General features: G+C 39.7%; 1 long non-coding RNA gene across 2 annotated transcripts in view; it reads left to right on the top strand.

Annotated features, from left to right (window-relative positions):
• Positions 1-942: 942 nt before the first annotated feature.
• LOC150020886 (uncharacterized) overlaps positions 943-26,206 on the top strand; it is a 30,532-nt gene continuing 5,268 nt past the window's right edge. For both annotated transcript variants that reach the window (XR_016511088.1, XR_016511048.1), the window contains exons 1-2: positions 943-1,070; positions 22,079-22,267. This is a non-coding gene — a long non-coding RNA (uncharacterized LOC150020886). The remainder of the gene's footprint in view (positions 1,071-22,078; positions 22,268-26,206) is intronic.

A 26,206-nucleotide genomic window follows, 5' to 3' on the forward strand; every position in this document is an offset into this window, starting at 1 on the left:
TCAGAGTTCACTACTCACACCAGGAAACCTGTGGGCACCTGCAGCCTGAAAAGGAAGAATTGATTTTCTTCCACCCTCCCACTAATCTGAATGTCACCTGCAGAGTGCCTAGAATTTAATTGATCTGTGACAACTTCACAGTCACTACAGCCCATATGGAAGGATTAATAATATTAAGGTGTTTGGAGGTGCTCCTGACACTGAGGACAGGAAGATCTGCTTCTCTCCTTGGGACCTCATCATCAAGCATTTGAATAGAGCTTGATTCTTACAAGTGCTTTAGACTAGTTTCTCTTTGTTTAGTTCAAGGTGTCTTGGTAGCATCATAGGAGACTGAACCACATAAAACTGTCCATGTTGGCATGTTTTCCAACTTTAAAGATAGCATTTTCATATGGGTCAGCTTAATATTAGCTCCTGTCACATCTGTGAAAGATGGAGCCTTGAGAGATAAGATAAATTCTGAGCTCCTATCCAGAACTTTTGTCCTGATAATGAGTGGACTAGTTATGTCACTCATTTATTCATTAACAACACATTTGTTGCATATTTATTCTTGTACTGAGCACGGAGGCAAGGATGTCAAGGGTTGGGTAAGTATGGGCACTGCATAATTACCCAGCAGGCAAATTAGGCATGCATGTAAGGACCCGCAAAATAGGGCAATATATTGTCTGTAATTTAGTTTAAAATCATTCAGCAGAGAAACTGTAATACATATGTGTGCATTTAGCTAGTTTAACCTACCTCCAGGGGCAGCTTGCTAATACTTGAAGTACCTTAATCAGAAATACACAGTCCAGGGGAGTTTAGTTAGCATTTGAAAAACTTTAATCAGGTATCTACTGTAAATGTTTAACACTTAGCCATCTCAATGAGCACTAGAGAGTTTATTAACTAGCCAGAGGGATGCTAACAATAATTTTAAATGAGTGATATAAATATAAGTATATTGGCTAGGAACACAGCACAGGCACCACTGCCTCGCATGATGAAGTATAAGGAGCTATGTGGCCTTGACCATGGGTTCTGATGCCCATCAGAAGGTTGGCTGGATTCCTGTTACAAGGGTATGGTTTCATTTGCTTTAAGTGGACCTTTTGTGAAAGGTGCCCGTTTCAGTGCTTCTAAGGAGATAGAAAGGGGCAATTCATGGAACTTATAATATTGGATATGTAATTGTACATGATTGGGTTTGTTTTCACATGAAAACATTCTGACAACAGTGTAGAGGATGCGTGGTGTGTTCAGGGCTGGAGAGAGTGAAGAGAGTGAGATCAATTAGGAGGCTATAGTAGTCACACAGTGAGGAAAGCCTAAGCTAAGGTTGTGGCAGCGTGAGTGGATGGAGATGATAGACTTGAAAAATTTACAAGAGAAAAATAAATGGATTTAATGAATAATTGGATATAAAGAGAGGGCATGTTAGTAAGAGGGAGTCATAAGGACAACCTCCCAGGTAACCTGTTTGCATGGTGCCATTTACTGAAGTACGTATAAAGTCAGAGGTAAGAAAGAGGTTGGAGGCCAGTTGAAAATAAGCTACTTTTGAATAAGATAAATGTTGGATGCCTGTAGAACATTCAGGGGGAGTAGTCCAATAAGAAATTATATGATTTGTGTGTGTGTGTGTGTGTGTGTGTGTATGTATGTGTGTAGTCTGGGGCTCAGGGGGAAGACCTGAGCTGGAGATAAATATTTAATACATTCAACAAACATCTATTAATCATTTTCTATGTTCCAGGCCAAGATTGGCGCAATCCTTGCCCTCATTATAGTTTTTGGCAGACATGGTATAATGGACACATTTGAAGACTTAAGGATAAGGTCATTTAGGGAGAGTATAGTTAAAAGTGCAGAGGTAGGATCCCAAGAATGATTAACATTTAAGATGCAGGAGGAAGAAAAGGATGAATGATATGAAAGATATTGTATGAATAAAAATGGAAAGGAGGCCTGGCCAGATAGAAGGAAAATTAGAACAGAATGATACCAAGGACATCAAGGGATATAAAAGTTTCTGGGAGGGAATGGAGAAAGGTATCCAATATTGCAGAGATTAAATAAATAAGGAATGGAAGCATCCATTTCATGTGGCTCTTTGGAGGTATACGAATGAGAAATGAGAGTGATAGAGTGAAAATGAATCTTTGAAAAGCTTGGTCATAGAGGGATTGTAGAAATTATTGGGCAGGGAGTTTTGGAGAGCTTTCTGCTTGATATGATGATGTAAAGCCAGGAAAGATACTTGCACAGCAAGGAAGTAAGGTACAATAATCCAAGCATTGAAATGCCAAAATAGTAAAGGAGACAAAATAAGTTATTAATTTCAAACTCTGTTCACTAAAGAAAATAAATACCCTGGTTGCTATATATTTTGGAAAGCAACCTGAGGAGTGTCAGCTTCTCTAACACAGACCTGTCGTGTGAGCATCGAGCAGATAGAAAGTGTCCCGTGAACACTCTCACTGAAGTGAGAGGGAAGAGGTGCCAGGACCACAGAGGCCCTTTCATGTCTGCGAGAGCTCTGACAGGCCACTCTATATGCGACACGTCCCAAGAACAAAGTTCCATTACAAGTGAGTCAGCGGTTCTGTGACTGTCACAGTTTTACTGGAATTAAGTACCACCCTATCTTTCTGAGCAATTACTTTCAAGAAATGTAATGGGAAAAAATTTCAAAGCTTTGACCTCTCCAAATTTACTGTTCATTTTTTTCAGATTTCCTGTAGTGTATTCATAGTTAAGAGTTGTTTTCATTTGAAAGCACACGTGGAGCTTATTGGCAATTAAAAGCCACCAAATCTATCCCCAGGAGCAAAGTGAGACACCTCCTAGTAGTCTGGAGCCTACAACATGGCTTCGAGGTCAGATAGGCATAAGTCCCAACTTTGTAATTCATTAGGGGTGACCTTGGGCAAGTTCCTTAGCCTTTCTGAGACTCAGTTTCCTCAGCTGTATAGGCCGAGCTTGTTTAATAGCATATATATATTTGGTATATGAATCTGGTTGACATCATTGGTTAAGTCTGAGCAACATTTGTTCAGCATCTATGTATGATAAGCAAAGTACTCTGTCACATACATTGCAAAAAGGTAAGAAATAGCCAATATAAAAGATGGTAAATGACTTTTTTTTCTATTTACACTAATAGGTCCAGAAAGAATGTAGTGAAATTGATGCAGGAGTGATTTAAAGTGCAGCAGAATATAATTTCAAACCACAGTGGAATGCTACCTTGCTATTATAAAAGAGTCAATAAGAAACCTTGAATGGAGAGTTAAAAGAAAGAGGTAGTAATTGTTACTTTGAGATGATTTAAGTGCTAGAAAATGATGTCGTTTCCATGGTTTCATGCTATCTTTATCATTTTATACTCTCAGAGAAGGCTGGGCCACTTCCACATTTTGAGGCACCCACTATCTCTACAAATGGAGAAATGCTAAAACTGGGCTAAAACTGTGGAATGTAAAAAAGAAAAATATGTTTATCTATGCATATGTATATCTGTATCTATGTATCTACGATCAATTAATTCTTTTAACACAAAAACACGATGCAATATAAATAGGCTTTTCACAAGATAGTCACGTGACTTAAAAAAGATATTTCAAAGTTCACAATGGGCATTATTCAGTACACCTTTTAATCTTTCCAGTGTGTCCTCAGGGAAATATCACAGCCTACCTTTGACTGAACGACACTGACCTGTGGCATGTGAGGTCTGGGCCTCACATGCACATGGCCCATGAACTCTTGGTGACAGAATCTGACCAGTGCCTGTGAAAGCTCAGTCCCTGGCATGGAAAAGATGCTCAAGAAAAGTTTGTTGAATTAATCAGTGAGTACTTTTGTACTGATTATCACCCAGGAAGCTTGTGAAGATCTTTCAAACTGGCATGCTGCTAGATTGGGTAATAGCTTGAGATTCCATTCATTTTACAAAGGGACAGAACACATTACCTTTGCTGGGCTCCTGCACTCTTTTTATGGGTGACTGCCTTTTAATCAGAGTGCTTGGTGCTGAGCAGAGGAGGGGAAGCGGAAGATGGTGAGGGATGTGGACAAAAAGGCTCCATCAGCTTCAGTTTGCTTGGGCTCTTAACGTTCAGAGCACTGAAGGATTTTGGATTTTACAAAGTGCAAATGACACCATCTCAACCTTGCAATACACCATTAGAAATCAATTCTATCAGCAGCAGCATCTGGGCAGTCCTAATTTTCATGGAAGTTAAGAGAAAACCATCTGTTTTTAAAGACAAGGCTCCTTCTAAACTTTAATGCCCGTTCTTCATGATTTGAAGGTGTGCTTGCTCCAGAGACACAGCCACCATTTTTGGACTTCCTGTATCGAGGATAGAGTAGGCTAACTGACCATATGCGAGATGCTTGTTCTCATTGCTAGACTTCCTTCTCATCTCAATGTGATTCACTTCTGACAAAGGGAAAGTATACAGCTTAGCAGGCTCAGTTTTGAAGCCCTCTGAGTCATGAGGGCCCGGTTTTTCCATTCTAGATGGTCTGATGCTTCTGTTCATTCTCCCCAAGTAGGTAGTTAATTCTTCCTGGTGTGCTGGAGAGATGAGAAGGCAGTTTGCTTTGTGTGAAGTAGAAAGAGATACCCCATGCCTTGAGATACTTTACTGATATTCACCTGGAAATATTCATGACAAATGGACATATATCTATGATAAACAATATTATCGTTGGCCCCTGGAGTAGTGCAATGCACAATCTACACAGCCAGATGTTGTGGTCCTGCAGGAATTATCCAGAGGGCATAACAATCTGACAGTAGGAAGGAGAAAAGAGTGATCAGGAAGGATAAAAATTTAGTTAAATTTAAAAAAGTCTCTTACTTAGAATCTATAAGATGTAATATTTATATAATCTCCTTCATGTTCTGAGTGGCATGGAAAAGGGAAAAATTAAAATCTAATTAATCTTTAATGTACTAATCTGAATATTATTCTATCAGTTCTACATGCATCACAATGAATCAGGGAGGGAAAATGTTTTTCCCACACCTGTTGAGTGAGTGGCACAGGTAAAATTTAAATGAAACTTTCTTCACTTCTCTGTTGGAAGGGCTTGTTTTTTCCTGTTTTTCCCTGGCCATCCAGAGAAGACCTAAAGCAAAGCTCTAGGGTACAAATGGGAAGTGGCAAAGGCTGAATCTAAAAATAGATTTGAAGGTTGAGATACGTTCATAGGAGACAGACCCATTGCGGTAACCAAGGGAGATAAGGATGCCTGAGGAGCCTCCCTAACTATTGCACACAGTAGCAGCACTGACAGAGTCAGAAAACTAGGTCAGGGATGGGGTTCTGTTTCCTACCACCATGGGTTGCCCTAATGTTCTTATTAACAGTCTCCTTCCATCCCTCTTTCCCTCCTTCCTTCCTTCTTTCTCTTCATTATTAATTTTAAATTCTATGCAAGCACAGGCTATTGCTGCAAAAGAATAGAACTAGGCTGTATTTCCGAGTACCTCAGAGCCACAGAAGGACCCATGGAAAGCTCTGTTCCCATCTTTTTCTTGGAACATTTGTGATGATCCTCATTCCTACAGTTGGGGTCTCCTTATCGGGTTGTAAAAGTAGAGAAAGCAGATCTACTGAAATCTCAGTTTCAATTTCAGCTTCCAACTTTTTTCTTCCTTCATGGATTGATTGCTTTATGGATTGAGTCATTCATTCACCAGAGATAGCACATAGTTTTTTTTTTGTAAAATATTTGACTAGGGCCTATAAAGATGAATAAATCATGGTTCTCAGTTTAAAAGAGTTACATACTGACAATGGTAACGATGACAGGCTACTAAAGGTAATAACAGCAATACCATGTATTGAAGGCTTACTTTGTGTAAGGCATTGAACTAATCATATTACGCAGAGATATTATAACACGACTCAAATGATTCTGTGAGACAGTTGTAATTCTCTCCTTTTTGTAGATCTAGGAACTGGAGCCTAGAGAGTGGAGGTGACTTTCTTACGGCAAAGCCAATAGGTGAGGAAGGGGATAAAACATACCAAATAGAAACAAGAAAGAAATTAAGGATGACTAAAAGAGGCATGCACTCTGAACTGGAAGTTTACAAGAGAGATGAGCTCGGACTTAAAATGATGTCTGAACTGAGCCTTGAAGGATGGGCAGAGTTTGGATTGGTTGGAATGAGAGTTCCAGGTGGAAATAATATGTTGTAAGTACTTGCTGATTTGGCTGCCCAACGTCTGTTGTGTGTTTTCTGATTTACTTTTAGAGAATTTTCTTCCCTGTTTGGATGAAGTTTGAGAAATTGTCTATCAAGGTGCTCTGATTTTCTCTAGCCAAAGCCATGTCAGTTGAGTACTCTGAAACTGGAATCTGGGTAGACTGGCAAAAAACAAACCAAAACAAAAGACTCAAAAATCTGGAGCTCAGCCCAGGCCAGGTGGTTCAGTTAGTTGGACCGTCATTCTGTACACCAAAGGGCTGTGGGTTCAATCCTCAGTTAGGACACGTACCTGGCTTGTGGATTTGATCCCTAGTTGGGACACATAGGGGAGGCAACCGATCAATGTTTCTCTCTCTTTCTCTCTCTCTCTCTTCTTCTCTGTTCCTCTCTCTCTAAAAATCAATAAACATATCCTTGGTTGAGGAAAAAAAAAATCTGGAATTCATTTATTTACTTTGGTTGTGTCCTGAAGAGATTGTTCAAAATTCCTTCTACTGAGCATCCCTCTTCTCTAGAAGTCTGATTTCTGTCCTTTCTGTACCTTGCTCTTTAGATTTTGTGAACTTTCAGAATATCCCCTGGTTCCTAAGGTAGCCAAAGTTAGTTTTTGTGGCTTGCAACAAAGAACTCAAAGCGGCAAGCATTGAGGCAATAGTGGGGTACACTGCAGAGTGCCAACTCACCCAAGTTAACACGTGAGAGGGGAAAGTGAGTGAGCCAACTGAAAAATGTAATTTGGAGAAGGTTGTATGAGGTTGAATGCTATGTTAAGGAGGCTGAACTTCATTTGGTGAAAAATGAAGAACTATTGAAGCACCTAAACTGAGGCACTATTATGTCTATCTTTCAATATTAATCTAGTAGCAATGTGATTATATAAATTGGAGAATGTGAATATTGAAGGCAGGGTCACTTGTTAGGAAGCTATTGCAATGGTCCGGACAGGGGGTCACAAAGGCCTGGACTCGGTGTAAAAGTGTCAATGAAAAGGTGTGCTTGGATGAAAGAGTGTCTTGTGCTTCTGGGCAGAAGCCAAGGCGAGATAGTGCTGATTTGTAACAGAGCCAGTGAGGAGCACATCCCGTAGGTATATAGAGCTGATGAATTCTGCTGTATTGCCCCTTAAGCATCCCAGAGAAGGAGGTTGGGCTCATAAAGAGAAATGCAGAAATTCAGTCTGGAGAGCAAGTTACTTGAATTTGGACCAAATTAATATCTTGAGTTGTTGTTGCTGAAGCTTTGACTACTCCCCTGACAAATAATTTTTGGTTGAGGCAGCAGGCAAGAGAAGTTCCCATTTGGAAGATTTGGTATTTCTGTGGTTTCTTCTCCTAAAAAAATTAAAATACAAGCCCCATTTTTTTCTTAGTGGCTCATAAAATGTTACAAAAGGGAAAACATTATAGAGCAATAAAAGGTGTGTTTATGTGTAGTTATATGAAGTGGGCTAGGGGCCAAGTCCCATAAATGTGTTCACCTGTACCTCGGGTACTGAACAATTACAAGACAGCTCTGGGCTCTTATTTCACTCAGGAGATAAACTGGAGGCAGCCTTTGCAGCCCTTCCAGGCTAATCAACTTGATAGACTGAATTGGGGAGCCTGCACCTTTAAGTGTTGACAGTAAATAATATTGTGTTGTTAACAAAGATGGTCTTTGGGGCTCAGTTATCTCTGTTTTTCTCCCTAGCTTGGCGAACATGGGTCTATATGCATTCCTTTGTGTTTTCAGCCAGTATCATTGGCTCTGAGCCTATCTTGTTTGGCAACATCCAGTGTTATCAGGTTTGGGGACACCAATTTCAAGTGCCATTTTGTGTTCAGGCAGTATAGGAAGTGGTTTTCCATTGTGAAAATCAGACCCTCCATATCACCAGCTATAATATTTCCCTACAGAAAGCAGGGATTATGCCCTACTTAACTGCCTGTGATATTATGTTCCCACTTCTCAAGGCCCAGTGGGGAAGCAGGAAGGACATTTTTGGGGAAGTAGATTGGGGGACCTTATTCTTCCCCATGAAATCACTACAGAGGCAACCACTCACTTCATGTAAGAGCAAGACTAGCTCTTCCTTCCACAATGGGTTATTACGTGAAACATACAAGGGCCTGCGAGGCCAAAGATTTTGCCTTAAAGTTGCTTGATTCCTCCTTAGTCCCTATTGCTTAGAAATTTTCTCGTCAAACAGGATTGAAGGCTCTCTTCATGGTAGAAACTATCATGAAGGCAATGTTTGAATATTAAACTTCCTTTTGCATAAATTTTGCACAGTTGAGCCTATTCATTTCTTATTGCTTCTGTCACAAATTTCTATAAATCAGGAGGCTTAAAACAATACAAACTTCTTATCTTATAATTATGAAGATCAAACTGCACTAAATAAAAGCAGGGCATCAACAAGGTCACATTCCTTTCTGGAGGCTCCAGGGTTCTAGAGGCTGCCTGCGTGCATGCTTGGTCCGTGACCCCCTTCCATCTTCAAAGTCAGCAAAAGCTAGTCATCTTTCTCACTTAGAATCACTGCAAGACACTAACTCCTTTTCTGTTTCCTGCTTTCACTCTTAAGGACCTTTGGGATTATATTGGGTCACCCCAGATAATCAAGGAAAAATCTCCCTCTTTTAAGGTCAGCTGATTAGCAACCTTAATTTAATCTGCAATTTTAATTGTCCCTTGCCATCTAACATAACATATTCATGGAATCTGGGGATTAGGACTGGACATCTTTGGGGGTATTCTCATTCTGTCCATTATAGTGAGGAAGGATTTAAAGAAAAATCTGCTCCCTTCTCTTTTGTGTTCTGGTTCCTCATAGAACTTTTTAAAAATCCTTAAAATGTATTCAAACTAGTTCATAGGCTTCAGAAATACCACACCGATTTGTTTTTCTCTCTTGAATGACTTCAGGGTGCTAGGAGCTATTAGAGGTAAAAAGGAGAGCATGTGGGATTATATTACCTCTAAGAAATTTTTACACACTCTGAGTGGATGAGAAAGACATGCACAGACAACACAGCAGGGCAGGACTTGATAAATGGCATGGACTGGCTCAGCCAATCAGTGCCGCGGGAGTTCAGAAAAGGGAGCATCGCTCTGAATCTCATTAACCCAACGTTTCCCCTCCTGACCTACAGTCACTACTACCAGTGGAGCATTTCAATAAGGCTTCGTGGGAGCAAATTTTCTCTATTATTTTTTATTACAGCAGGTATCCTCTAGCACAGCGGAGTGGGGAGGAGGAGGGAAAGAACATATACCAAGTATCTGTGCGCGCTGGCCCCAGACAGCTATAACTTACATGATCCTCCCTTTATACTACATGATGCTGGAGAGATTTCCTCCCTTCCTTTAAAGCAGCCAGTTCGTTCAGGCTGATGACGAGGGTCGGCAGCAATCTGTGAGTGCCATTCATTGACATTGCAGCCGTGGTAAACCAGGAGAGAGGGTCCCTTCCTGAAGGGATAGGTGGGGACAAGGAGAAACCTGTAAGTATTTTCACATGGGATCCCTGGAAAGCAGTAAGCAGCAGCTATAAATAATTACTATCACAAATGTTTTGGGGGCTTTCTGCTGCCTTAATCTTTGAGCATCTTCTGGGAGTAGATGTGGTTGGTGAGGGGATGAAGTGTCTTGGGGGCTAGCTCATGTAACCACTTTAAAATGGAGTCTTCAGAACTTCCTCCTCTGACCTTTTAATTTGTAGAACAGTATACCTAGGAATACCAGAAATGTGCTGAGACCACTGCTGTGCTTTACTGATGTGGTGGGAGCAAGTGCACACCTTGTCCCCAAACCTTCCACCTTTGTCCAGCAACTCCTTGTCCAGTGTAACAGGACACAGGAATGCTTCTCTTCTCTTGATGCAGCAGCTCCTTCTTTAACTCACCCCAAGTTATATCCTCTGGAAGGGCAAGCATGGAAGCCTGCAGACATGTCCACCCTCCTGATAAACACCAACTGGATGTACACTGATTGGCTTTAGTTCAGCATTAAAAGCATGTCACAGTGTGTCATTTTAACATGTGAAGATAAAATAATCTCTGAAAAAGAACTCTTTTTCATCCAGAGAGCTTCTTCAGTTTGAGAATTTTTTCATCCGTAGTAAATATTCCTGCCAAAGAATCAAAAGGCATTCAAGACCTGACCTCCAGCACCACAGAGGGGAGTCAGTAAGAAGAAAGCAAGCAGGAGAGGTAATCTCATGGGTGGCTCCCTTCCTAATGGATAGCAAAGGCTGGAAAGCTGCCCCTGGTTAACACGTTTGGTCCAGAGGGGCAGCCTGGTTTTAGTTCTGTTGGAAAATACAGTCAACAGCAGCTCGGGTTCCTGTTCCCTCGGTTGCCTTTGAATCCTTTGTGACTTCTTCCTATGAAAGTATACTGGTGACACTTAAAGCCAAAAATCTACTTCTCTCATTATTCAGAGTGGCAGTAAGCTGGATTAAGGAAGTCAGGTGCCTTACCTAAACTATAACCATACAGGTGATGATTTCCTTTTCTTCCACTAACAATGCTGCCCCTTATAGGGCTGTCAGTCAAAGACAAATTATTGCTGTCTTAAAAAAGCAGGCCTATAATTATAGACCTCTCCAGAGGGAGGAACTTTAAAGGTTACCATCCGCCCTTTTAAGGAATATATTCTTTCTTCTGCATCCAGGACAGAGCTAGCTTCTACTTGAATATTTCTTACCACGGATCTCACAGCCTCATTAGTAGACCAAAGGATCAGCAAGCTTTTTCTGTAAAAGGTCAGATAGTAAATATTTTAGACCTTGTAGGTCTTAGGGTTTTGTTGCAACTACTCAACTCTGCCTCTGTGTGTGACAGTGATTATGGACAATATGTAAACACAGAGGTGTGACTGTGTTACAATAAAACTTTATTTATAAAGACATATGGTGGGTATAATTTGTCCATTTGGAGACAGACCACTCTTTTGTGGGACAGCCTAGTTGTAAGGAAGTTCTACCGTGAGCCAAAATTTGTTCCTTTACTCTGCATCACTTAACTTAAAATAGTATTTGACTTATTAGCCACAACTCTGTCTTTTGTGTCTAAGTTATAAATAACATAAATTCTCCAACTTGAATCATTTTGTTCTACAGGTAATAGGATTGATTGTTTTATTCATTTATCTATTTACCAGTCACTTACTGAGCACTTGAGTAGGTGCCAGAGATATAAAATTTAAAAAAAAAAGTTTGCCCCCTAGGAACTAGTCTTGAGGGAGGTGATAACTATGGTGGAAATACTCACTGGAGTCTACAGGAGCACATAGAAGCAGCACCCACCTAAAGGGGTAGAGAGTTGGGAGGATGGGGAGGCTTTCTCAAGGAGGTTGAAGTTGAGCTGAGTTTTAAGGAATTGGTCAGCTAGAAATTAGCAGTGTATTCTGGGAATTATCTATGCAATGGTATGCAACTGAGACACTACAGCTTGGTGTTTCAGGAACCACAGTAATTTTCCATGATAAGATTACAATACAACTGCACAACTGAGGACATTGTGGCCTAAAATCTTGACTGATCCCCTTGAAAACTTCTCATGCCCTGGCACAAGCATTTAGTCCTGATTGCAGGTAGGCTTTAGTCAGTTGGCAATCCTCAGCAAGTCTTGTTTGATTATTTTCTAAGACATGTAAGATCAGGGAGACAGAAACATGGAAGTGCCTAGTTCCCAAGTTACCTGCTGTCTTTGTGGTTGTTAGTAACAAAATCTTATCTTTGCTTATACAAGTAGAGAGAAACAGAAACAAAGTTCCCTATTATTTGTATTAGAGTTTGCCTGTTTTTATTTGCTTTTGGGAAGGGGAAGGGAAGGCAATGGAAAGTAGCTTGCCTTTACTTAATTATATTTTGCTTAGGCTCGAACTAAAATTGCATTCCCTTGACACACCTCCTTTATGCCCTTGCTCTTTCCCCTGTCAAGGATGTCCTGTGAGCTGGCTCCGTTTGGAAATGTCTTAACTCATCCCTCAAAATCCAATGCAAGTACTATCTCTGTTAAACCTACCTGACTGGGTCTCCTGACATAGAATTTTATTTGTACTTAATTCTCACCACTTAACAGGCAAATGGTACTGGTAACTTATCTGTTTATATTGCTCTTTTCACTAGACCACCTGTTCCTTGAGGACAGGGACTATGTCTTTATAATTTTTGTATATCCCATGTCTGCTACCCTCTCACACTGCCTCCTGCATAGTAGATACAGAGTTAATGCTTGTGGAATACATGAATGGATGAATGAGTTAATCTATGGTCTGAGAAGAGCAGTGATTGGTAAAAGAAGTGGTTGACAGCACTTCTTTTTTCAAGTATTGCTAGCATGCAAATGAAGACAGAGTACACATATCATTTACATGTGTATAATGACTGCAATTAGAATAACAAACAACAAGAGGCTGTTTATATATCCAACTGGAATTCCTGAGGCTGCCATACCCATCATGAAACATTGTGTGGAAATGCTTTAATGAGTGCCTGGATATGGTATAATTTACTGCAAGCTTTGCGGCCTCCAAGAGGAAACTCCCTGTAAGTCCCAGATGTCACCTGTGTATAAAGCCACCCAAGGGCAGTTGGCATATAAGTGATGGAGGTAGGTGCGTAATTCTGTGGAGTTAGGTCAGCTGTAGGTATGCTACCGGTTTCTTATGCTCGAAATATTTTCTATGCTGTAAAAGGCTAGATGATCTAACTGGATCAAGAGTGAAAAAGATAACTCTGAGAAGAAAAAATGATTTTTTTCCTTTTTGGTTTAGAAATTACTGAATTTTTATGTCATTTTAGAATGTACCCAACTGTGGGATTTGAATAACACCTGAAAAATGTAACGTAGTTTATGTTTTCAAAAATTTTGCTTACGTTGGTGCAGATATATTTTCCAGTTAATTGCTTATATAGAGCAATGATACAGGTGGGTGCACATGCTGCAGTCATGTTGAGGCCATGACAGTTAATGGCCAGGCGAGAGCCCAGAGGCACTGGACCTAAGACGTTTTCATTGTTTCTTTGCATATGAGCTTTGATACCTTCCCACTGCATTTCATGAACGATGGATTTCTAGAACAATAGAGATTTTTGGTTATTATAAAGGTTCTTATCAATTTTATAGAGGTTCTTTTACTACCAAGGAAAATAGATTGAGCTGAAAAAAGTCCCCATCAAGGAATAAGGGACATTCTGTTGTAGTATACAGTGTTGAGGGAATGAGGGGTAGAAATTTCCCCAAGGTTTATTGACACATAAACTACATATGACTTGAAAGCATTAGAAGAATGCCATTTTAAAACAATTCAGGAAGAACATTGCTTTGTGCCATTTCTCATGATTACAGACTGGGAACCTGGAACAAGATATAAGAATTTAATACCCAAGCTGGTTTATGAAAAGCGCTAAGCAGCAGGCTTTTGCTTTACTTTAACCTTTTAAAATATTCTGGAAGGTAATTGTCTAGAGTGTCGCCCCCTTCCAGGTTACTGAGGTGTCTAACAGACCACAGTAGAAAACAACTGCTCCATCAAATTATGACAAACAAGGAAACAAACAAACCAAAAACAAAAAGAAAAGAAAGAAAAAAAGAAAAAAGAAAGAGAAAAAGAAAGCAAGAAAAATTGAAATGCAAAGGTCTGAAGGTACATAGGCTTTTATTTTCTTCTGTTCTGTTTCTCCGTGTGACGGATTGCAGGAAGAATCAGAAAAGGCACAACATGAATCTGCTCTTGGGACAATGATTGTAATCAAAACAGGAAATGGTACAAATGAAAGCCATTCTCCTTGCAGTTTAAAGATTATAAATCCCTTATTCATCTGTTATGATCCAGAGCCTAACTTGCGATTTTTATAGTTCTTTTCTACGCCTAGAATTTTAAAACTGTAATGTAAAGGGACTACAGCTGTTCTCTTTCCGATCCGAATGTTTAATCCCTGCTCGGAGCGTTGCACCCCGGTCTCCCCTCCTTCTGCCCATCTGCAGCCTGAACCCTCTGCCAGCGCCTCACACACGAGAAACTCACCAGGCCTCTTCCCCTCCGAGTGATTAAATGTAGCACCAACTATTCCAAGGGGCTCCAGAAACATTTAGGAGCACTTGCCAAGGGGTTTGCTCTTCCTCCAAGAATCGAGAATCGAGCCATTCTCATAATCATTATGCAATTTAAACTGGTAGTGGGAGATGCAGTAGCTTTGAACCAGGAAGACCTGGCTGTTTATCTTCAATGTGCCTCTTTGTAGGGGTATGACCTCCCTTCTCTGAGCCTTTGCCTTCTCATCCGGAAAATAACTGCACCACCTACCACTCCCAGCGGTGCTGAAGATCAAAGGAGCTAATGCTTTGGGAACTGGGACCTGCTTTTCCAATGGACAGTGTCGTCAGTATTGGTAGCTGGCAGTGGGGTGAAAAAGCCAAAAGGGACATGACAGTAATAGTGATTTGTGGCCTTGTAGATTTCCTAAGTACATGGAACACATTGAGCTAGATTTTTCCTGTTTATAAAAGGCTTAACCAGTTCCTTGGGAGAGCCAGTTCTTCCAGTACACTTGGGCGACCGTGGGTATAAGAAAACTGACCTCCTTCGTTGTGTCCCAGGAAGAATGAGAGCCATTCTGCTCTCAAGATGCTCAGATTGTACCATGGCAGAATTTTGTGTGTTGAGTATTTTGTTCTCATATACATTTTTCATTTTTTAAAAAATTGAAATATTTTATTGTTTATGTTATTACAGTTGTCCCAATTTTTCACCCTTGACCCCCCTCCACCCAGCCTGTCCCCTACTCCCACTCCATGGGTCATTCATCATTTTTCATTTTTTTAAAAATTGAAATTCTTTTAAGATGATCACGATAACTATTTACATTTCTTACATATTTACAAATACAGTATATGCAGTTTTATGCTTATTATCTCGATTTGAAATGCTTTCTATTCATTACTGTAGTCATATTTTGAAAATGACATCAAAGCTTAATTACTGCTACAAAGTTACCAACTGTATGCTTTTCCTGTTCTTAGAGGAGCCTGCTTTTGTCTGGAGTGACCATTCTTTGAACTGTATTGCATTTTGCCTACTGTAACCTTTTCCCTTGGCCTATTCCTTGTGGGAATTAATTCAGCTTTCACTGTGCTGTGATGTCACAATCCTTATTTTCTAGTCTCATGCGGCTCCTGCACTTGCGGTCGTGCCTCCCTGCATAAGCTAGATGGTCTTTCTTTGCATGAAGAGCTTCTCATTCCCCATGGTTACTGCTAAGACCCAACTCTCTTAACTATGCCGTCTTTGAATTGGAGGTCCTGAAACTTCCACATTTGGGGAGCACATTTTATTTTGTGGCTGTTTTGGTTTTGCATTTCTTAATTTTATTTATTTCAGTGTGTCTTTCATTTCTAACTTCGACGGAGGCAAAAATTGTTTTAAGCTTGTCTTTTACCAGGTGGTCTTGTGATTTTAAAAAATCTCCACACATTAAAATTCCATTTTTATGTAATATCATTTTAATAGGAATGTTCATTTTTATGGAGAGAAAATGACTGATAAAAATTTGAGTGATACTTAGGAGCCTCTTATACCCTTTTTATTGCCTTTTGATGAAACTTAATTCATTAATAAAGGAGGATGAGTTGGAACTGTGACATGTTTTATCTCCCATCATTATTCAACAAAAGAGAATATTTTTTCAATGAGAATTTTAGAGCAAATTTCTAATTTTTCTTTTCTGAAAACTACATTTAAAAGAATGGAATGACCTTGGATTCAATTGAAAATTGAAATCTTACAGCTACTCTTTCAATTCGTTTACTCTCATAACAGTACATGGGAGCTAAGATCTATTACTGTTATTTCTGTTTTGCAGACAGGGTGAGTGACATTCAGGGAGACAATGCTGGTTGTCTTTGATCACAGCACAGCAACTTCATCTCTCGGAACGAGGCTATAAACCAATTGTGCTAAGTTTTAAACTCAATTGCTAAACATCTTCCTTCTCTTTCACTGTCCTACTTTTCTTCTTTTCTATAAATATCTTCAGAGAATTCACTCTATCCTAGAGACTTTAAAAAGAGGTTTGGGGATTAAAAAAATGTCACTTCTTCTAAAAGTTCACCATGTAATGGAGACAAAACAATGTGCATACAATACATTCTTATATGATATGGTGCAACTCAATTTATGCTGGTGGTATGAACAAAGTGTTGTGTGATTGTTGAGAAAATGTAAGAGAGGCTGTCTGGGATTGGAGAAGGGAGAAGTGATGTTTTAAACTGAGGCTTTGAAGGCCAAGTAGAGAATAAGGGAAAGGGTGTAGGAAAGAGGGAGAACAAGTTAAGGAAGGTGAAGATTGTCAGGGTGTGGCATCATGCTAAGTATCACTGAAATACAGGGTGGTCCGGGGTAGGGCTACTCAACAGATGGGCAGGAAATTCTGCAGGACTGGATCTTGAAATCTCAGTGCCTCTCAAGTGGTCTGGCCTGTTCTGCAGAAATGGGCTGCTGCTGATTCAGTGAAAAGCAGTGCAGTGACCAATGCTTTTGGGATTCTGAGCGACTGCTCTGGTCACAATGCAGCTGAGGGATTAGAGGGAGAAGAAACTCAGAGAATGAGGCCTGTTAGAAATAACTACAGTTCATTAAAGGGCATATAAAGCCTGTGTGAAGGCAGTGACCACAGGAATCCCAAGTGGGGTGGACAAACTTGGGATTTTGAGATAGACTAGAAGTAAAAGACACCTTGCTGTGAAGTATAAGGAAGAAGGCAACTTTCTATTTTATAAAGATCTAGAATTATGGCAAAACACAAACATATTTAGTTAAAAGTGTGATTATTTGAAACACAGCTTGTTAAATACCTTAAACACTTGGTTTTCTGTGATAAATGCTTATGAGGAACACAAATGACAAGAAAACAAGCTGAGAGTGATTTTATTTTCAGAGAAGCAATTACTACTTTTTGTTCCTATCACTTCAATTTCTTCCATCTTCTGTGTCATTGCTGCCCTCTGTCACCTCTAAATACCACCTTCTGCTGTCCTACATTCAGGTTGAATCAGCAATGCACAGAGGTGGATCTTCTCATCAATAGCTAGCTCTCTGCCATGTTTGTGGGTCCCTTGTCCCTAGACTACATGAATAATATTATATTTCAGCTTTATCCTGGGTTAAATGCAGTATTGTGAGTTAGTATAGAAATTTCACGTTGCTGCTACTTATAGTTTTATGGGATAATGTGACTCAGGGGACTATAATAATGGTTACATTTGTAACCAGTATGTCCTTGGCTTTTCCTGTGGTAAGTATCCATGTGTCACATTTACAACAAGACCCCAAATCTCAGGGCTCTTTGAGTGTCTACCTTCCTATTAGCAGGATATGTAGTCTCTTCCCAGGATCCTTTTCTCTGACGATTCCCAGGAGTCCCTGTTGTGCAAGGTGGATCCTCTGTAGTTACCATCACTTATGAGCCAAAGCAAACTCTCCAGTTCTAGGGGTCAGAAAGGCTTTACTGGAAAAATTAAAGCCAAGTTCAGCAAGGCATGGTGTACATGATGTCCACAGAAAAGTGTGCGGGGTGCAGGACACTGTGCTGAACACAGTAGGAGGTGTAAGTTTCAGGAGCAGCACCTGTCTCCTTGATTGCTCAGTTTATACAGCAAGCAAGAGAGCACACTCATCAAGAGGGATACCAGTAGACTCTAGGGCTTGCAGGGTAAGATGTCTGGGAAAGCCAATTGCCCTGCCTCTGGGGTTCTCAGAGCCTAACTTACAGCCCGGGTAGAAAGGCCAAGTGCCTGTTACAGTATTCCCTCACTTATCACGGGTATTATGTTCTAGACCCCCCGTGAAACATGAAAATCTGCGAAGTAGGAACCTTATATTTATTTTAGCATTTACATATATTTTAAGGCTTTATAAACCTTTCCCACATACTTATACGTAAAGCATTCCCAGTCTCTTATTAACCTTTCCCACTCCTGTATTAACCTTTTCCACACTTTTATAAACACTACTTATGTTCTTAAACATATTCTACACTCTCAAACCTATGTAACTTTAACAACATACATATACAGTACCGCAAAAAATCCGTGATATAGTGAAAAATCCGCAATAAATAAATACAATATTTCTAAAAATCCCGTGATACAGTGAGGCCACGATAAGTGAACCACGATATAGAGAGGGACTACTGTATATCTCCTTTCACAGAAAAGTAACCTGAGGCCCAGGAGGAATAGTAATTTCCACATAGCTAGAAAGTAGCAAAGCTAGAGTTCAAATCCAAAATTGGGACCTGATATTCTGCCTCTCTGTGTTTTATCCTTGTATTGCTGTTTTTAAGACCTTGTGGGTCTCAGGTAACATTAGCATTATATATTCTAGGGACTGTGTAAAAATGATGCCAGGAGCTCACTCTGCGTCCAATAGAGTAGCCACTGGTCACGTAGGTCTCGCAAGTGCTGAAATATGCCTACTGCAACCAAAGACCTAAATTTCTTTTAAACTTTAAATTTTTTAACTTAACTTTTTAAAGTTAAATTTAAAAACTTATATTCGATTCAGTGGTTAAAAAACTTTGAAATATATTTAGAAAACTTGGGTATGAAAATCTACTTTTTAACTACAAATTGTATAAAACTTAGGTATAGATCCAGTATTTCCAAAGAAAATTTAGTGCCCAAATTGAGATATTCTGGCAGTGTAAAATATACAGCTGATTTCAAAAATCAAAGACAGTATTTTAAAAAGTAAAATATCTCAATAACAATTTAAAATTGATTATATGTTGAGATGATAGTAGTTTAAATATACTTATTCAAAGAAAACATATCATTAAAAATTCATTGCTCTTGTTTCTTTTTTACTTTTTTACTGTAGTTACTAAAACACCCAAAATTACATAAGTCACTTACATTATGTTTCTACTGACCAATACTGACCTGCAGAAAAACTCAGCGACACTGGGAGCTCTTCCTTCTTCCTGGTAGGTGGGGCTACAGCAGTCCCTCTCTATATCGTGATTCACTTATCGCGGCCTCACTGTATCACGGGATTTTAAAAAATATTATATTTAATTATTTATCGCGGATTTTTCGCTATATTGTGGGATTTTATGGTACTGTATACGTATGTTGTTAAAGTTATACAGAGGTTTAAGAGTGTAGAATATGTTTAGGAACATAAGTAGTGTTTATAAAAGTGTGGAAAAGGTTAATACGGGAGTGGGAAAGGTTAATAAGAGACTGGGAATGGTTTACGTTTTAGTGTGTGGGAAGGGTTTATAAAGCCTTAAAATATATGTAAATACTAAAATAAATGAAAGGTTCCTATTTCATGGATTTTCACCTGTCGCGGGGGTGGGGTTGGTGGGGTGGTCTAGAATGTAATACCCGTGGTAAGTGAGGGAATACTGTAGTTCCTTTTAGCCCTGGCTGGTTTGGCTCAGTGGATTGAGCGTCGGCCTGTGAGCTAAGTGTCGCTGGTTCGATCTTCCAGTCAGGGCACATCAGAGAAGGAAAGCTCTGACTCCAAAAAACCTCCGCTGCCTTGCGGCATACCTCTTCAGGGGAAAGGCTAAGGGAGTAAACCCCGACAGAAAATCCGGAGCCGGAGTCCCTAAGGCGGTTTGACGTTGTAGTCAACACCGGCAACTCCTGCGGCGCACCTGAAGCCAAGCTGTATTGACTCCGTCTTTCCCTTGGACCCTTCAGCTGTGAAGAGAGGGGGGGTCTGCTGCATGGGCAACAGCAGACCCTCCATATCACCCTGCCCAGGCTCTGTAGCTTCAGCTTCACTGGAGAGGACACTCCAGCGTCATCGCAAGATGTCGATTCAACACAGGAGGAGACAGATACCGTGTCACTCCTGAGTCGGACTGCACAACCATTCTCGGCGGTGCAGATAGACTCTTAAGAAGCTACACCATCGTCTCTTGAGACGGACGGCTGCCGCCGCCGACGACTGTAGTTCCTTTCTCAGCTTTGTAGTGAGGACTAAATAGGACAATGCCCAGCTTTTAGTGAGTTGTCAATAACAGTAAGGTGTTATTGTTTCCGAGTTAAAAAATCATCTCATATTTCATCATCTTATATTCTACTTACTGGAACCTCACGAGGTAGAGAAGAAAGTATTATCCCATTTTAAAAAAGAGCTAGGGCTTGAACTCACGTCTTCAAAATAGAAGCTCATTTTACTTTCTATCTTATGCTTACCATCATCATAAGGTAACTTGAATTGAGTGGTACCTGTGAGAGGTATTGTTAATAGGGCTTTACATTTAATAGCTCTACTAAACCAGTTTTCCTCTTCTGGTTTTAAGGAAGCAGGGCCTGACATAGCCATTCATAATTGTAAGCCTGTTGTCCAGGGCTCAGAGAAAAGGCTGACTTGCTATCAGTATTAGGGATTCAATCTTCCTGTTTCTCACTAATTATTTGCCTTTCTACTTCCCCAAACGTTTATTTAAGAAGAAAGTTAGTCTTAATTATTAATACACACTGCCTTGGATCAATAGCAGATCATAACAACAACAACAAAAAACCCATATCCAATATTTAGTTCAAGTTCCAATATCATTTATTAAAGAAAGTATGTAGAGAATGATTTTGAGCTCTAATTATCTCATATAGACAGAGTGATTCTGGCTTCTTTCGTTAAGGTACAAGCAGAATATGCTTACATTGGTAACTTTTGGGCTGTTCTTTGGGTCTGTTTTCTGATTTTTCCTGCCTTTGATGGCTTGTCAAAAATAGGTGTCTGTCCCCAGGTGTCATTACATTCTATCTTGACGATCTACCACTTGTCAAGGCTGTACAGTAGTCCTTTGTGTCCATGTCCCGGGAGCTCAGGGAACTGCTGAGTGGATCAGCCAACTTCTGAAATATCTGATTGAACTTGGACTCTATCACACTATCTCAATGAATCAAGCCACTGTAAATCAAAGCTTTGCTCTGCCAGTGGTCTCTCAACTTTCAATACATTTTGATTTAAGGGACTGGTCTGTGATAGTCTCGTATTTTATGAGATGATATCCTGTGAGTACAGGAAAAGAATGAAACAAAATAATCAGAGGAGAAAGTGGTGAGGAACTAAAGCAAGGGAGATAAAAGTAACCCGTATATGGTATCATGTTGTTATTTGTAAAGGCAGGTAAAACACCATGATTGGTGCTGTGTAGTAGTTACTTAAGTGATTTTTGGACTGCATGTCCCAAAGGTCGTAAAAATTTTATGCCACAAATTTGGTGGAGGTGGTTATACAAATCTTATGTCACAAATAATTCTGCAAATAAAAAAAAAAAATAAACAGGCAAAGAAAAATGATATGAATTGATATTGCTCTATAGTGTGATACTAAGTAACAATATTTTATAGGATTTTTTTCTTATTATCAAGGAACATATGCTTAATGCATAATATTAAAGAAGAGATAATAAAATTACCCATAAGTGTCTCCACTAAAGATTACCATTCTTAATATCTTATATTCCCTTCCAGTCTTTTATATGTATATATTTTATAACCTAGTTATAATTATGCTGTATATAGTTTTACAACTATTTTCTTTTAACATCATAGAATTTTTATATGTTACTAGGTTAAGCATTGGTTGGAGTGTCATAAATGATTTAGTCTGTTACCTGTATTGGAAAATTTTGGTTGAGTTCATTTTATTTTTCTATTTAAAATAATCCTGTGATGAATAACTTTTATATTTTAATACAGATTTGATTATTCTTTTAGGATAGTTTCTTAAAAGTGAAATTATTGGGACAAAGGTATAAATACCTTTAGGGCTTGTGATACATACTAACAGATTACTTTCTAGACAGTTTTTAAAAAAAATTTATCCAAATTTCTGTTCCATCAGCTGCATAGAGAAATGTCTGAGAAGACATATTTTTCAAGCAAACATACTGACATGTAAATACCAATATACATGTGGTTCTCTTCAGAGGAGTCGCCTTGGAAAGCTGTACTTACTGTGATGCAGTTGCCTTTGTGTGAGCCACTACTTCAGAGATACACACGGCCCTGGACACAAAATAGCATTATTCAGGTGACCAATTTACTCTACTTACCAATTGGAGTACTGAGTAATTTTTGGTTGTTTTTAAAAATTGCATCATCTGCTCTTAAAGAAGAATGATTTGCCACCTTCGCAGATATACAAAAGTATAAATTAGCAGCTCTGAGGCCATATCTTGCCTTTGCCACTTGCATTTCCTTCTTCAAGGACCCTGCTCTTGCTGACTGCTGCTGTGACCATCAAAGCAATGCCATGGAAAGGCCAGCAGTAAGGAGTGGGGGGAGGAGGGAAAAGTGTGATGTGTGCCATTTGTCTATAGCCTCTTCCCCCAGCAGTTTCTAAGTCATGGTGGTAAGTTGGCTAGATGCAGAGAACACATTTAGACCTGCAAATTGGGTATTAGCATAGTACTCATGATAAAGTAAGTTAATTAAGAGAAACAATTTGGTTATTCTAAGGTGTTTATTAAAATGAGTTTTACTTGATGAGAGAGAGAGAGAGAGAGAGAGAGAGAGAGAGAGAGAGAGCTACAAGGGTCAAAGAGGAAGCAATGAGGCAAAATGTTAATAATCAGGAAAATCTATGTGAAAGGTACATTGTAGTATTGCCACTTTTCCATAGGTTAAAAATGTTTGAAACTGAAAAGGTAAGAAAAACAAACATCTGTTGGGAAGGAAAAATAATTTTCCTTGTACCATTATAGGTATGTGGCTGAGACACCCCTATAATAAAAAGGCAGATTAACAGGAGAAAATCAATTTGAATTATGTATGTACTTATGGGAGTTCCACAAAGATATGGGACTCAAAGAAGTGACCGGAACAGCAAGCTTTTGTACCTTTTTGACAGAGAAACAATAAATTTGTGTAGAACTGACAAGGCAAAGGGGTTTGAACTAGAGTCATAAATGATGAAGAATTAACAAGGTTTGTTTACACAGGCTTCTCAGCCCTAGATTCCCTATCTGTGGGCATAAGGATGTCTTTTATCCTGCTAGTACATGAAGGGTACCTTTCATATGGGAGACTTATTTCCTTCTTAAGAGGAATGAAGGAAGGTCAGAGTGTCCTTCATGCATAGACTGTTTGTCCGGTAAATTTAATTTAAAAAATCAATATGCCCATGTGGCGTATTTTAGGTTGACATTCTGAACCCTAACACATACAAACAAGCAACACCAAAATGCCCTGAAGAATAATCAATGAATGATTAAGAATGATCAAGTGCCTGGCATTAAGGCAGACATGGATCAAAACAGATGATTTTCATATGGTCATGGGTGGCCTCCTTTGGGATTCCTTCTTTGGGGAAGGGACTTCTGAACTCGAACTGTTTCTTACTAAAGAATACCCAGTGGCAGTCCCAGAATATGTTTTATGGAAAGAATTTATCACCCTACTGCAGACAAGTTAGAAACAATCTGTTTAGATATTTTGAAAGACAAGTTGCCCCTAGCGTTAGAGACCAGCAGAGCTCTATTTCTCATCTACATGTATCAGCAAATAATGGAAGGATATAGGAAGAGCTGGAACACAAAGAAATCTGAGATTATAGAAGTGTTTAGGACATGGACTAGCTGTATAATTAATAATATTTAAATGCGTCTGATCATAAAGTGTATCTCATTTCTCCTTCTCAGCCAATGTCTTTCTTTTGCTTTGCTTAATGCTTTAAAAATATTACAGAATAAAATTTCACAATTTTCAATAATATGGCAGAAAAAGAGCAGACAGCTTATTAATACTAAACTTTAAATTTTTTGTGTGCATAAACCTCTGCGGAAATGACATTTGGAGATATTCATTTGGACCAAAACCTAACAGTGCCTAAATCATCAGTCTCTATGTCAGGTTAATTTTGAGCTGACTGAAAAATATTTCCCAATATGATAAAGGGGCAATTCACAAACTTTAACATGCATATAAATTACCTAGGAGATTTCCAGTCAAGATAGTGGTATAGTCAGACATGGCTCACCTCTTTGCTCAACCACATCAAAATTACAACTAAAACATAGAACAACCATCATTTGGAACTGTCAGAAATTGGGTTGAATGGAAGTCTGACAACTACGGGATATGGGAGGTATATCTCAGGAGCGAGGAGTCCTAGCACCACACCCGGCCCCCCAGCCCAGGGTTCCAGTGCCAGGAAGATAAGTCCCCACAACTTCTGGCTGCAAAAACCAGTGGGGATTGAGTTGGTGGAAAAAACTGCTGGAGTCCCAAGAAGTTCCTCTTAAAGAACCCCCACATAGAGTCACCTACTCAGATTTACTCCCTCTGAGCTCTAGCACCAGAGTAGCATATTGAAAGGCACCAGTGGTATACAGTGAGGAACTGAAGTGTCTGGTATCAAGGCAAGCAGAGGCCATTGTTTCTTTTCTAGCCCTCCCTTCACAGAGCTGGCAAGCTGGTACCATATCTGAGACTCCACCAACCTGGCTAACACTGTTTGACCTGCCTTGGAGATCCCCAGAGACTTCACCCCACCCATCTTATGGGCTCACCCAAGCTGCTTTTCCATATGAATGACTAGTCTTGGCTCATGCTTCATAATTTCCTAAATCCTATCAAACAAGCAACAGCTGGCCCCCTTGAGCTCCAGGCCAGGCACTAGGAGCAGTCAAACACTAGCATCAGTGAGCTCCAGACCAGCTACTAATAGCTTGTCTTCACCTGGGAATCTCCAAGCCCAGCACAAGTAGCAGCCATCTCAGATTGCTTTATAGCTCAGGAAGGGTGGCCCAGGTAAAACACAGGTGAGGGCTGTCCTTGGCCTGCACCACCCAGGAAACCCCAGGGTCAGTGCACCCAGTGGAGAGCTACAGACCATGTCGGAGCACCACCACCCTGCTCCTGCACAGCTGATTCTCCACAGAGGGAGGAGGTTGGTGGTCAGTGGTCACAGCCAGTCCTTGCAGCTGTGACCACTGATCATTGATCTGACAACAGCAACCAAGGCTCAGCTACAAGAGGAAGGTGTATGCAGCCAACATGAAGGGTGCAGCTCGAGTACTTAACTTGGGTGATAGGGGAGGCTGTAACACTGGACCTTACAGGACATCTATTACATTAGGCCACACTACCAAGACAGGGAGTTAAGACAGCTCTACATAATCCATAGAGACAAACACAAGGAGGCTGCCAAAATGAGGAGACAAAGAAACATGGCACAAATAAAAGAACAGATCAAAATTCCAGAAAAAGAACTAAACAAAATAGAGATAAGCAACCTATCAGGTGCAAAGTTCAAAATACTGATTACCAGGATGCTCAAGGAACTTAGTGAGGACCTCAACGACATAAAAAAGATCCAGTCAAAAACAAAGAATATACTGATTGAAATAAAGAACAATTTACAGGAAAACAACAGTAGAGTGGATGAAGCCAAGAATAAAATCAATGATTTGGAACATAAGGAAGCAAAAAACAACCTATCAGAACAAGAAGGAAAAAGGAAAAAAGAAAAAAAAGAGGCTAGTATAAGTAACCTCTAGGACAATTTCAAGAGGTTCAACATTCACATCATAGGAGTGTCAGAAGGAGAATAGAAAGAGCAAGAAATTAGAAATCTATTTGAAAAAAAAAGTAAAAGAAAACTTTCCTAATTTGGAAAAAGAAATAGACATGCAAGTCCAGGAGGCACAGAGAGTCCGAAACAAGATAGATGCAAAGAGGCCCACTCCAAGACACATCATAATTAAAATGCCAAAGGTTAAGATAAAGAGAGAATCTTAAAATCAGCAAGAGAACTTAGTTACCTATAGGGGAGTTCCCATCAGACTGTCAGATGATTTCTCAAAAGGAACTTTGCAGGCTAGAAGGGATTGACAAGAAATATTCAAAGTCATGTAAAGCAGGGACCTACAGAGAAGATTGCTCTTCCTGGCAAAACTATTATTTAAAACTGAAGGGCAGATCCAAAGCTTCCCAGACAAGTAAAAATTAAAGTTTATCATCACCAAAC

Source organism: Furipterus horrens, unplaced genomic scaffold (genome assembly GCF_987537825.1).
Source record: "Furipterus horrens unplaced genomic scaffold, mFurHor1.1.pri manual_scaffold_1, whole genome shotgun sequence".
NCBI classification, from domain to species: domain Eukaryota; kingdom Metazoa; phylum Chordata; class Mammalia; order Chiroptera; family Furipteridae; genus Furipterus; species Furipterus horrens.